This window comes from Salvelinus sp. IW2-2015, linkage group LG6.1, assembly GCF_002910315.2.
Source record: "Salvelinus sp. IW2-2015 linkage group LG6.1, ASM291031v2, whole genome shotgun sequence".
NCBI classification, from domain to species: Eukaryota; Metazoa; Chordata; class Actinopteri; order Salmoniformes; family Salmonidae; genus Salvelinus; species Salvelinus sp. IW2-2015.
Genome location: NC_036845.1, coordinates 7957519 through 7971856, shown reverse-complemented (window position 1 = coordinate 7971856; position 14338 = coordinate 7957519). Strand labels below are relative to the sequence as shown.

Genomic DNA, 14338 nt, shown 5'->3' with positions numbered 1-14338 from the left:
AGAAAGACCAAAGCAATTCTTCATTCATTTATTCTATGTTGTGGTTTTAATCAATCACTTTGAATGGTGAAATCCATAGCATGTGCAATAGGGCACACCACATTTTCTAAATGTTGCATCATGGCATCGATTTGCATACTATGGATTTGCAAGCCTAAATAGTATTAATCTACATTAATACTCTGAAGGCTTTTCGACCCAAATCTTATAATTCCTTCATAATGAACCATTGTACGCATTTTCAAATGTAAAGCATGTAACTATAGCCTAATATTCAAACAAATAATGTGCCATTGAGAACAGTCCCCAGTATCTCCCCACAGCCTATGCTGACCCAGTGATGCAGTTGCTCCCCCCCGCCCCCGCCCCCCTCATACAGAGCTGCAGCTGACAGACAGGCAGACTAATCTATGCCTTTTGAGGAACCTTTCCTGAAAAGGTGTCCCCTAACCAGCTGTATCACAGGTGCCTAATCTGTCAGTATAAATAGTCAGTGAGGTAAGCCCCTTCTCTACAAGATCCTGGAGAGTTAAAGACACACGTAGGCTACAGAAGTGTACTGTACAGTCTAAAATAGCTTTGTGTTAGGTGAATAGTATCCATGTGTTTTCTAACAAGATAACATAAAGTTACTTATGTGAAACTCTAGAAAGGAAGATCCAATCCGATCAAGATATTTGGGGGCGTGGTTGGATAATAGCCATACTAGGTTGTCAACAATAGGTTTATGGCCCAATTTATTAGCTAGAACCGTGACAGGCAAACACTCACGCACACACACACACACCCCAACATGGCCAGGGTTTTGTCTGACACTGTGTTTAGAAAATTGAAAAATTGCACTAGTGGGGCTTGGCAGAAGTTTTAGGGACATAAACATCTTTATTTATGCCCGTCAAACAAGCAACCGACAGCAGGCCTGGCCCTACAATATTACTGCCATAAATTAGACACTCTTAAAATGCCATGAGAGCAGACAGCAGCYTTCAGCAATTACCTTTGGCTCTGGAGCACGAGGACAACAAGGCAAGCCCAGACAGAGACAGGATGGGACAACAGGCAAAGCCAAGAATGGAATGGGGATGAAGCACATGGAGAACAAGGCTAGCAGAGCCAGGGATTGAAGGATAGGATGGGATGGAATGGGAAGCGACGGGATGAGGGTGAAGCATATGGACAACAAAGCGACCTTTAAGAGACTTTGGGTCGTTGAAAAGTGCTGTATAAGTCCCATGTAATATTATTATTAACAAGACAAGCARAGCCAGTGACAGGATGGTTATGAAGCACGAAGACAACAAGCATAGACGGGGATGGGAAGGAATGGAACGGGATGCTCGGGTTCAGGAACAGCAGAGGCTAGTGGGGCACAAGGCTAATAGAAGTCTGTCTGGAATAGAGCCAAGGTCAGGAGTAGAAAGTCTGGTCCATCAGAAGGTAGATGCAGGGTCAGGGGAGCACTTGAAGGTTTAGACACTTAGGCAATAAGGCACGAGGGGGTGTGGTATATGGCCAATATACCATGCCTAAGGGATGTTCTTAGCACGACGAGTGCCTGGATACAGCCCTTAGCCGTGGTATATGGGCCATATACCACAAACCTCCGAGGTGCCTTATTGCTATTATAAACTGGTTACCTACGTAATTAGAGTAGTACAAATAAATGTTTTGTCATTCCCGTGGTATGCGGTCTGATATACCACGGCTGTCAGCCAATCAGCATTCAGGGCTCGAACCACCCAGTTTATAATATCTAATAATAACGTCCATTACTGTCTGTTATAAGGCACCGGCTCATGTTGTCTCAAATGATGCATCTTTTTTACATTTCCAGTAGTCCCTGAATTAGGCTAGAGAGACTGGACTGTCTAAATTATGTTGTGACCACAACTACATCTTGTCTTGCATGCGAGATCTACCAGGAAAAGGAATTCTAGTAGTAGTTATACAACTCCCTCCAGTGCCAGTGGCTAACACTAACCTGACATCCCCATGCAACATTGTCTCGCTGGTCTAGAGATCCGTCTCATGCAGAGGCAAGGAGAAAGAGAGAGAGAGAGGGCGCTGTTCAATTTCCTTAAATGGCTGTCACGCAATCTGAACGCTGAATACCTTATTAAGAGCAGTCGTCTCACTCTCTGATTAAATCAATTGGCAGAATTTACATCAGGTTGCAGGCTTATTTTGATATGGCTGAATAATACATTAGAATATAATAGCCTCTTAGGGAAAAAATATGAACTATTAAAACCAAGACTTAAAAATAACAGATATTGGCATAAGATGGAGGGAATGTTGGAACGTAACTAACAAAATTACAGTTAACAAATATGTATGCTTAATCCAGTATAAACTAAAGTATAGAATGTATTATACAAGAGACAAAATTCCTAAATTCTACAGCACAATGGCAGAGTCATGTCTTAAGTGTAAAACTAATAATGACTCAGTAATCCATGCCTTCTGGGAATGCTATAAATTCATAAAGTTATGGGTGGAGTTAGAAAGTTGTCTGTCAGAAGTATTAGAATGTAAATGTATTTTAATCCGTCTGTCTGTATATTTCAAGACATGGCATATGAGGGTGCAGGGAGATACAAGATGGGTTGGAGAATACTTTTCTCGTCAATCGTCTTGAAAAAACATATACTTAAAAACTGGAAATCAACCAATCGTCAATCTTTAACACAATGGAAAGGTGCAGTCTGAGGCCATGTGGCGGAGAGTTATGTGGGCTCTGGAGATGGGGTGTGCTGTCGTTTGTATGAGTATGTTTTGTATTGTCAAAAGAAATAATCAAAACRTACAAAAAATAMATATATTTTTGCTGCGCTTGACTGATGTTGCCTAGCACAATGGAACCAAGACAATAGTCCCAAAAGTACAAACCCTGCCCATCCAGACAGGCTTAATCAAACGCTRAAAGTATATGAAAGAAAACAAATACTAATTGAACCCACATCATACTCCTACTACTACACATATGCTCAGTCAGTCTAGAAGAGCGTCCATCCAACTGTAAGTCCGACAGCCTCTCACTGTCTCTCAGTATGACAACAACAGTCACAGACAGACCCCTATTCAGGTTATTGTCTGTCTTATTCAGGGCCTGTTCTGTTTGTCTGTCCTGTTTGTATTCCCTATATAGAACACTACTATTGACCAGGGGCCATAGGGCTCTGGTCAAAAGCAGAGCACTACATAGGCAATAGGGTGCATTACCTAGGCAATAGGGTGCATTACCTAGGCAATAGGGTGCATTACCTAGGCAATAGGGTGCATTACCTAGGCAACAGGGTGCATTACCTAGGCAATAGGGTGCATTACCTAGGCAATAGGGTGCATTACCTAGGCAATAGGGTGCATTACCTAGGCAATAGGGTGCANCAATAGGGTGCATTACCTAGGCAATAGGGTGCATTACCTAGGCAATAGGGTGCATTACCTAGGCAATAGGGTGCATTACCTAGGCAATAGGGTGCCAGTTGGGACACACACTTTGTCAGTACTGTAGGGGCCAAGCCAGGGCTGGCTGGTGGCGGGGCGTAGCGGTTAGCATAAAGCCCTCCACCGCGACAGAATGGTTCCCCCGCTCTCTCTCAGCATTCCAGCCCGTCTGCTTCAACAGCCAAAGCTTCCCTTTTCACTGTCTATTATTAACTTGCAAAAGGGAAAAGGATGGCAAGCCCTGGTGATAACTCCATAAAAGCTGTTTGGGATGTTTCCGATGCTTAGCAGACCATTATATGGACCAAATTCCATATGGCTTTTCTTTACAACCACTCAGTAATGTATGTATTCATTATAATCTTCCTTTCTGAATTAATTATGAGTGGCGTCGTCTCAACCAAACTTCACCCCGCCCTTTCCCAATGTACTAGTGCTACACACACACCTATTAAACTAAAGGGAAATAATATGTGTGATAGTTTTTGCCTTGCTCTTATCAGGAGTTCGGATAACAAATCAAAAAGTACTTTAGTAAAAGTGACGTGTTGACAACGTAGCTCAGTCCCTCTAACCAGCCACTGTTAATTAGCATTCAAATGTGTAGAAAACAAAGGGGAGCTGGCATGGCTGGGGAGGGAAATGGCACAGCGTCCTTGGGAGGTGACGAAGAGACCGGACGATAGGAAGACAACACAGGAAAAAATGGCCCCTGTGAAAGGAATTAGTGGACCCATTCTTTTAACGGTTCACACAGATACCGTCTTAACTGTACAGCGTGGTTCTACAGTGGCTAGGACAATACTGGGACAATACGGAGTGCCAGTACACACCCACTGAGGACAGGAGGGGTGGAGAAAAAGCAAAGCAAAAATCAAAGCCCAATCAGAATGAGTAGAAGTCTGTTCTTGGGAAACACTCAGTTTAATCAGCATATTTAATTTACATCAGCTACCATAATCTCAAAAGAACCACCCTCCTCACCACTAAAACCATGTCTTTCATCTGAGGAATGCGTGATTGGATATTGCCTGTTCCAAAACCTGAGCACCAGCCGGGGCAAAGAATACATTTCTTTTTTTTAACCTTTATTTAACTAGGCAAGTCAGTTAGGAACAAATTCTTATTTACAATAACAGCCTCCCGGGGAACAGTGGGTTGCCTTGTTCAGGGGTAGAATGACCGATTTTTACCTTGTCAGCTCAGGGATTCGATCCGGCAACCTTTCAGTTACTGTCCCAACGCTCTAACCACTAGGCTACCCCAAAGGAATAACTTTGGGAACAGGACTTACATTTTGATACTTGAAATACAAGTTAACTTCTCATCTAGAAAGTGTATTATTGGAGTGCATTGGGACCATTGATAGGATTRATTACCTAGCAACTGTGTCCGTCTGGGTTTAGAGCTGGGGCAGGCACCCCCACACTGCTATCAGTCTTGTTTGTCCCAAATGTCACTATATAGGGAAGAGGGTGCCATTTTGAGTACAGCCATATGCTTCAGCCTAGGGTTGCAAAGGGAGGGTATATTACTGAAAACTTAAAACAAATGGGGTGCCATTTGGGACGTAACCACAGCCTCCTCCACTCCACCATGACTTATAATTGAAGGCTGCATTATAACTCTCCACACTTCTCCCAAAGTGTGAACTTCCCCGTCATGGATTTAAAAGCATTGCATTGGTGTAAAGATTGGCTGGAGAGGGAGTGCCCACCATTGTTCAATCCGTGACGGGGAGTGGGGAGTGAGCAAGTGGGTGGAGAATGAGGATGAGATCCTGCTGCTCACAAACAACCTAGCCAGGGGAGCAGCAGCAGTGTCAGCATCCCAAATGGCACCCTATCCTTATAGTGCACTACTTTAGACCAACGGCCACAGGTCCCCTTATCCCCTATATGGTGCACTACTTTTGACCAGAGCAATGCCCATAAGGCTCCGGTCAAAAGTAGTGCACTAAATAGGAAATAGGGTTCCATTTGGGATGCACACAGCAGTGTTTATCTGATCTCTCCTGCTAWTCTCTCTCCCACCTGCCCAGCCCCTCTCATGGGAATGTACGGGAGAGAGAGTAGGAACCAATCTTTTTGAAGAAAGGGGAGCGTCCCATGGGGTTTCTTTATTCACTGCATACCACAGTCCTGTATGATAAAGATCTCGTATTAACCCTTCAGCGACCAGACCGCACCTGGCCTTCAGTGTAGCCTAGGTTTGAACATATTAAATAGTAAGTCAATAGTTAAAGCAACAACACTGAACTAAAGGCAGACTGCAAAGGCTGTGAAAGGCTGCAAAGGCGATGAATACTAGACTACTACTGGACTGGTAAATAGGACTTTATGGAAATTATGGCAAAACTATCACACAAGAGACTTAAAACCTTTAGTCCCATTAACAGCCCAACACAACACCGTGATACCCACACACAGTGCCAGTGCAAAATCCAAATAATCTTTCACCTCCTTTCGGACTAGTACTAATTCTCACTACTGACGTACTTAATTATCTGAAAAATGATAATCTGTAACAGGATTTAGCCATGTCAACAAAWCTGCACCTTGACATCAAGACATTTCTTAACACAACAATGTTATAACATCTTATAAGAACATGTCATAACATACCCGGGTCAGTTTGTACAGTACATTTGTGTGTGTTGACCATTTAAAAGCAAACCTATAATAAACTGCTTTAATCCGTCTCATTCCTAAAATATCAAATTATTCAGGGTGCCGTTCCAACAAAAGCCTGTTGTTCTTCCTGCCTAAGCACCAATYAGGTTTATGACAAACACACAAAGTAGGTCTTAGCCCTCAGCTCTATTAAAATCCTATAAGCACAAGTGTGGGTTTTGGGGAAAAGGAGGTCAGAATTTCACACAGGATTATAGCACTACAACAATGTCATAATACCAGAAATATGTATGAGCTTCTGTGATAAACATTGTGCTATGGGTTTAGGGATGAGCACGAGTAATTGAGTACTCAAATACTTGAACGGATGTCAAAACTTGGTCTTTAAGCAGAGGCAAAAAAAAATAGAATACGGTGCGGCGACAAAGCGTTAGGCACATCGCTCTCCAAGCACGCTCTTCTGCCAATTTGTGCTATTTCATTGTCAATGTTTATGAATTCCCTGCTATATATCAAAAGTATAACCAGTAGTAAATGTAGGCTAACGTTAATCATTGCAGATTTCATTTTTTGGGACCGCGCTACATCAGTCTGCTCACACAGGACTAATAAAAGGCCCAGCATTACTTTTGTGAAGAAAACAAACTGTATATATTTTTTTTAAATTCAGACCTTTCAGTGGGTGCTGCAGCCCTACTTTCCACAGCCGGGCATGTCTTTCTGGTTTCTCCATCTTGTCACTATTGTGTGAACGCGCACGCTTGAGTGTTGGCTATACCTGGCCTGAGCGCCCGGATAGGCATCGGCGTTAGAGTTCATAAATCTGCATTTTCAAAATGCAGACCATCAAAAATGCAGACCGTGTTTTATGTTGAAAGTCCGTGTTTTTTTTTWATTCAAAAGTGATCAGGGGTGTGCAACTATATTTTTACTTCACAGAAATACCATTAGTACAACACATTATTCGGAAAATAGCTTACTTTTCATCAGAGTGCAAAGTTATTTGGTTAGCAGCTACACAAGTAAATGAGCTTACATTATATCTATTTTTTTAACAAAAACTATGCATGGCCGTCATACTGTATTTCTAATGTCTTAGCCAGACAGTTCCTAATCTAATGTTTTGCTTGAAGTTAATCTTGCATTTTACCAGATGAAAGGAGGCTACACCAAGAAAAGTACAGGAGAAAAAGTAACTACACATCTGTCAGAGCGCTGTCTGCTGATAGAATCCAAGTTAGTGAATTGTCATCCGAGTGGAGAAGCACAACTGAAGCACAACATTTGTCTGATGCTGAGCAGAAATTACTGAGCAGAAATCTTAAATCTGCGTTTAGAAAATGCAGCAAGATATTTCTTATGTGTTTCATCCTTTTTTTTGCATGAAAAACAGGGGGACAAGCAGCAGCAGCAATCTCGCATCAAATATTTTGCCRTGCAAAGCGCAGCTTGGACACACCTACTCATTCAAGGGTTTTCTTTATTTTTACTATTTTTTACATTGTAGAATAATAGTGAAGACATCAAAACTTTGAAATAACACAAATGGAATCATGTAGTAACCTAAAAAGTGTTTTTTATATTTTATATTTGAGATTCGTCAAAGTAGCCACCCTTTGCTTTGATGACAGCTTTSCACACTCTTGGCATTCTCTCAACCAGCTTCATGAGGTAGTCACCTGGAATTCATTTAAATTAACAGGTGTGCCTTGTTAAACATTTATTTGTGGAATTTCTTTCCATCTTAATGCGTTTGAGCCAATCAGTTGTGTTGTGACATGGTAGGGTTGGTATACAGAAGATAGCCCTATTTGGTAAAGGACCAAGTACATATTATGGCAAGAACAGCTCAAATAAGCAAAGAGAAACAACTGTCCATCATTACTTTAAGACATGAAGGTCAGTCAATAAGAAAAACTTCAAGAACTTTGAAAGTTTCTTCAAGTGCAGTCGTAAAAACCATCAAGCGCTATGATGAAACTGGCTCTAATGAGGACCATCACAGGAAAGGAAGACCAAGAGTTACCTCTGCTGCAGAGGATAAGTTCATTAGAGTTACCATCCTCAGAAATTGCAGCCCAAATAAATACTTCACAGAATTCAAGTAACAGACACATCCCAACATCAACTGTTCAGAGGAGACTACGTGAATCAGGCCTTCATAGTCAAATTGCTGCAAAGAAACGACTACTAAAGGACACCAATAACAAGAAGAGACTTGCTTGGACCAAGAAACACAAGCAATGGACATTAGACCAGTGGAAATCTGTCCTTTGGTCTGATGAYTACAAATTTGAGATTTTTGGTTCCAACCGCTGTGTCTTTGTGAGACGCAGAGTAGGTGAACAGATGATCTCTGCATGTGTGSTTCCCACCGTGAAGCYTGGAGGAGGAGGGGTGATGGTGTGGGGATGCTTTGCTGGTGACACTGTCTGTGATTTATTTAGAATTCAAGGCACACTTAACCAACATGGCTACCACAGCATTCTGCAGCGATATGCCATCCCATCTGGTTTGCGCTTAGTGGGACTATCATTTGTTTTTCAACTGGACAATGACCCAAAACACACCTCCAGGCTGTGTAAGGGCTATTTGACCAAGAAGGAGAGTGATGGAGTGCTGCATCAGATGACCTGGCCTCCACAAATCACCCGACCTCAACCCAATTGAGATGGTTTGGGATGAGTTGGACCGCAGAGTGAAGGAAAAGCAGACAACAAGTGCTCAGCATATGTGGGAACTCCTTCAAGACTATTGGAAAAGCATTCCAGYTGAAGCTGGTTGAGTGTGCAAAACAGTCATCAAGGCAAAAGGTGGCTACTTTGAAGAATCTAAAATCTGGTTACTACATTATTCCATATGTGTTATTTTATAGTTTTGATGTTTTCACTATTATTCTACAATGTAGAAAATAGTAAAAATAACAAAAAACCTTTGAATGAGTAGGTGTGTCCAAACTTTTGACTTGTACTATATAAGTGGCAATTTAGCAATTACAACTTGTTATCTGTAATGGTTATGATGAATTCGGAACTGTTGCACGCTGTTGGCATATAGATAAATGCACACCATTTTTTTCCAGTGTGAGCCTTGTGTACTAAAAGTATTGTTTGTTTTTTATTTGAGTACTCGGACAGTAAAAAAAAAAAATCTAATGCCCATCCCTATATGGATATCAGACAACGTGTTATCAAAGGGTCTATATTAATAATATTGACCAATGTTGAAATGTATAGTTTCAACAGTCTAAACAATGAACAGTTGTCTTTCAAGTATACAATGGTTATCAATGCATTCCTTGATTGATTCATTAATTCTCTCAATCTGATCTTGATATTATGGAGGGAGGGAGGTCTTTGCACATATTAAACATTTTGGGGCAAATATTTTTTGCAAAGTGTTTCTTTTCTTTTTTACCCTAACTCTCATATTATTATAGATCATTTGTAATGGAATCGCTGTGAAAATTATTTGATCTGTCTCCCCATTCATAAATTCCAGTGCAGTGCTCTCCCTTGACAGTGAAAAAAATGACAATGTAATTTCTGCTCCATTTATTTCCARGACAGCACCAAGCTTTCTCATACACTACCAGACAGTTCAAAAACCTTCAAGCTTTACCTCCCATGCTGGGGCAATATTGTGCGTAAATCTCATGCTCCGGTTATCACAGATGAAATTTGTATAGCACAATTAGATTGAAAGCTTAATTATAATGGCACCCCATGTCTTTACAAATCACCCTTTGAACTGCTGAAATGTTTACAGCGGKYGAGCCCCCGAATATACATCCTAATCTGAACTTAATGAGCGACAGAGCCCTCTGCCGTAAAATGCGTCAACAGTAACCCCCCACCCATATCAAAGTGTGCATGCATGCACACACAAACACTGAAAAGACACACACACACACACAACTGTAGATTAAAGCGGAATACAGAAAATGAGATTGCAAATCTCGGATCTGGGAATTAACAATGTGATAAGGATCGTTTGAAGCTGCAATTCCAATACAAATAGGCCGCATTTCAGAACATAATCTTGTTAGTGACGTTAGTATTCTCAGAGCAAAAAATGGTGATTATACATTTTTTMGAACAGTTGTCTTTGTTTTCAATTATGCAGCCTCAAATATGTTGCATCCTAGTTCTGGACCATCAACACTTACACCATATAACTAGTCTACACCTGTCAAATAATTTGAGCAGAGACACAATAATCGAATGAATATTTGCATGCCGATTTCTAAGTACTGACATTCTTAGAACACCAACCTTGATGGTTAGGAGAGTTCCGATTGGTTGACTTCTGGAAACTCGGCCCAATTAGATCTGCTGGTCTGTGATTGGAGGCTCGGTCTACATTGTCCTGCTGAGAAAGAAGCCAACAGAGCAGTCATGCCAAAAGCATTTATTCACAACTTCAGCATCACATCAGAACACTGGGTTTGTCTTTGTCTATCTAGTCTAACACGCAGAGGAACATTCATTTGGTTAAGACCGTATTGTATGCAGTATCAATCTGGTCAATCTTGAGGTTAAAAAAACAACACAATCTCATTGCAGTGCGTGTACGCCCAAGCGCGTGTGTGTGTGTGTGTGTACAGGCCTATACTTGGCTCTCCCCCTGCTGGTCTAAACCAAAGCATCCCCTCAGAGCAGCGCGGGGCACTACCATGAAGAGGCAACATACCAAGTTGCCTCTTCTTCCACCCAACCACCCCAAGTTTTAGGCTGGATATGAGATCATGGCAAAGAGACTAGTGAACTAGAACCAGTAAGGAAGACTCCATACTAAGCTGTTGTCTTCAGTCAAGGCCCAGGTAGCAGTTTTTATTTAACTAGGCAAGCCAGTTAAGAACAAATTATTATTTGCAATGCCGGCCTACCCCGGCCAAACCCAGAGGATGCTGGGCCAATTGTGCACCGCCCTGGAAGGACTCCCAATCACAGCCGGTTGTGATACAGCCTGGACTCAAACCAGGGTCTGTAGTGATGCCTCTAGCACTGAGATGCAGTGCCTTAGACCCCGGCGCCACTCGGGAGCATCCCAGTTACTGTGCAGTTAAATTTGCTCTTCAGTCGAGTCTAGGAAGCAGTTACTGTGGCAGTAAACTGTTGTCTTCAGTCGAGCCTAGAAGCAGTTACTGTGGCAGTAAACTGTTGTCTTCAGTCGAGTCCTAGGAAGCAGTTACTGTGCGAGTAAACTGTTGTCTTCAGTCGAGTCCTAGGAAGCAGTTACTGTGCAGTAAACTGTTGTTTCAGTCGATCCTAGGAAGCAGTTACTGTGCAGTAAGCTGTTGTCTTCAGTCGAGGCCTAGGAAGCAGTTACTGTGGCAGTAAACTGTTGTCTTCAGTCAGGCCTAGGAAGGAGCTTACTGTGGCAGTAAGCTTGTCTTCAGTCGAGGCCTAGAAGACTTACTGTGGCAGTAAGCTGTTGTCTTCAGTCGAGCCTAGGAAGGAGCTTACTGTGGCAGAAGCTGTTGTCTTCAGTCGAGGCCTAGGAAGGAGCTTACTGTGGCAGTAAGCTGTTGTCTTCAGTCGAGGCCTAGGAAGGAGCTTACTGTGGCAGTAAGCTGTTGTCTTCAGTCGAGGCCTAGAAGGAGCTTACTGTGCAGTAAGCTGTTGTCTTCAGTCGAGGCCTAGGAAGGAGCTTACTGTGGCAGTAAGCTATTGCTACCTAGTTTGTCCGAGGAGATGAACATTMGGGTTGTTATTTTACCTGAAATGCATATGGTCCTTTTTTTTGCTGGATCTTTGTAAAGTTTTGACCAGGAGTCATACAAAATTGTGTGTTCATATACTCCGATGATTAATCRACAGATAAAAAGGGGAAGCCTAGTTAGTTTTTAGTTAGTTATCGTTGATCAATCTCTCCTCTTTCATCTTTCAAGCATGTATGCTTTGTATGCTTGTGAAAACCAATGAGAAGATTGCTACGTGTCAAGCGTCTCAAATAGAACCAAGTTCTATTTCAGCGTCGGCAACGCAGACACTCGATGTGCAWGGATAAAATGAGTGAATAACATGTACACGTTCATTTATATTGCAACGCTTGCACATGAAGCACGGACGGTCTGGTTTCCCTGTTAGTCCACAGCAGAAGTTTTTCGGTCTTTAGGACCATAGAATGTGTTCAGTAGAARGGTGTCCAAAGAAGATAGTACAMGTGTGAAAAGCGAAAAGTCAATGTTCAGAGTTCTCCCCAGTGTTTATGCTAGTTGTTRGGTAGATAGGCTAGATGTTTTCTTTAAAGCAACTTTGCTTTGTTCTGCCTCAGATGTAGGCCTAGACAGCAAGTAGCAGAGAACTTGATACGATTACATGGCTTCCCACAGAAACACATACTTCCAGAGAACACAGTGTCTTCTTGGACAAAAACATAAAATAAATAAATCACTACTTAACAAGTGTGGGAGATCCATAATGTCATCACTGATTGGAGCACTCACAGAATGCCGCGGGAACAGAATGTACTGTGGTGGACTTCTGTGTTTGGCTTGCTAGGGTGCTCACACACACTCAAACACATGTCAAGACTAAGACCTCTTTTGATACGGCAGAAAAAGCTGTAGCTGTTATAATGCCTCAGTGAGAGAGGTAATGTGATTTATGAAATGGTTTTGTTGTGAAATTGAAGAGACTCGAACATTCTTTCGTAATTTTGAACACTGGTTTTCATGGTCGACCCTCGGTAAGTATGATTCACAACTTGAAGGAGCCCACTTCAATAAATAAACTCTACACAATCTTAGTTAGGCCTCTGGCCTATAATAACAAAACGTGTAATAATAACCCTTCGAACCCAAACCATTTTTTAATACGATCTAAATCAACTCACTGAGGAAAAAGCAGCAGCAGTACAGTGGTGGCCCTCTCCAGTCTCGTCCTCCTGACTCCAAGCTAATCCCAGTGCAAAGTGTCTGGACATGGCCGACACCACCAGACTAGACAGGGCTGAAGGTCCAGCTACCAGAGTGTGACTGATCCCACCCACCCAGCCCCAACCGACTCCCACCCCCCAAATGGCTGCAGCCAGCCAGTGACATGCTTGCTGGGAAGGGGCAAACCATGTATGCCAGTCCTAGCGAGCCCAGGGTTCAGCTCCAGTGAGCCCCCCACCCCGGCACCAGACGCACCACAGCCTAAGCCTCCAAGGAAATGAGCAGACCTTAAAAACATGGGTTGGTCTGGACTGTCAACAAAAAACCCAACGATCACACATTCTTTGACACCCCCTTGACAATTGACTGAATGTTAACCTTTTAATATTTGGGAGCCCAAAAAATAGGACTCTGTTTATGCATAATTCTCAGCCATGTTTAGAGGGGTGGTATGCGCATATCCATGAAAAAACGRGACCTAGGTGCTGGATCCGAGAGGACAACGTAGAACAAAAAAGTAAATCTGCTTGCTGGTATAACGCTCCCAAAGTTTTAAATAGGACTAGGACAACGTTTTGTTGGCTTCCACAGGATAATTCTTCTCAGCCATGCCAAGTCTTCCAACGGTATTACTACTCTATATTAACATGGGGTTGGAAACGAACACCTGCTCAATTCAGACACTCTGAGAAGAAGCTATTGACCTAACCACTATATGTTGGGTTTAGATCAGTAAATAAAGTACAACTACAACACTGTGATTTAGTGATGCTATCTCAAAACATGGCCACCTACATTCTACACCATAGAAATAGAATTAATAGAAGAATTCAAATTTTTCTATGATCTACTCTGCCACAAACTCAATCGTAGAGAGGGGTCATAGTAAAGTTGGGGTCAGGTTTATAAAAAGGGACAAATATAAGGCAGACCAGGACTAAGGTAGGGGCCAAGACAAGGTCAGGGTTAAGAACAGGGACAGTGGTAAGGTTGGGGGTTTGAACAAGGTCAAGCCAAGGCCAATAGTAGGTTTGTGGTGTTGAAAGGGGAGTGTCTGACAGAATAATCACACATGGGTCCTTCATGGGGCTTTGCTAAGAAGAAGCACTATGCTTTGGGATTAAAAAAGGTGTTGTTGTGTGTTGATAAGCACAGGGGTCAGAAGTTTACATACACTCAATTAGTATTTGGTAGCATTGCCTTTAAATTGTTTAACTTGGGTCAAACGTTTTGGGTAGCCTTCCACAAGTTTCCCACAATAAGTTGGGTGAATTTTGGCCCATTCCTCCTGACAGAGCTGGTGTAACTGAGTCAGGTTTGTAGGCCTCCTTGCTCGCACATACTTTTTCAGTTCTACCCACACATTTTCTATGGG

At 42.3% G+C, this 14338-nt stretch overlaps 1 pseudogene; it reads right to left on the bottom strand.

Moving 5' to 3' along the window:
* LOC111964971 (growth factor receptor-bound protein 10-like) overlaps positions 1–14338 on the bottom strand; it is a 98056-nt pseudogene that overhangs the window by 34189 nt on the left and 49529 nt on the right.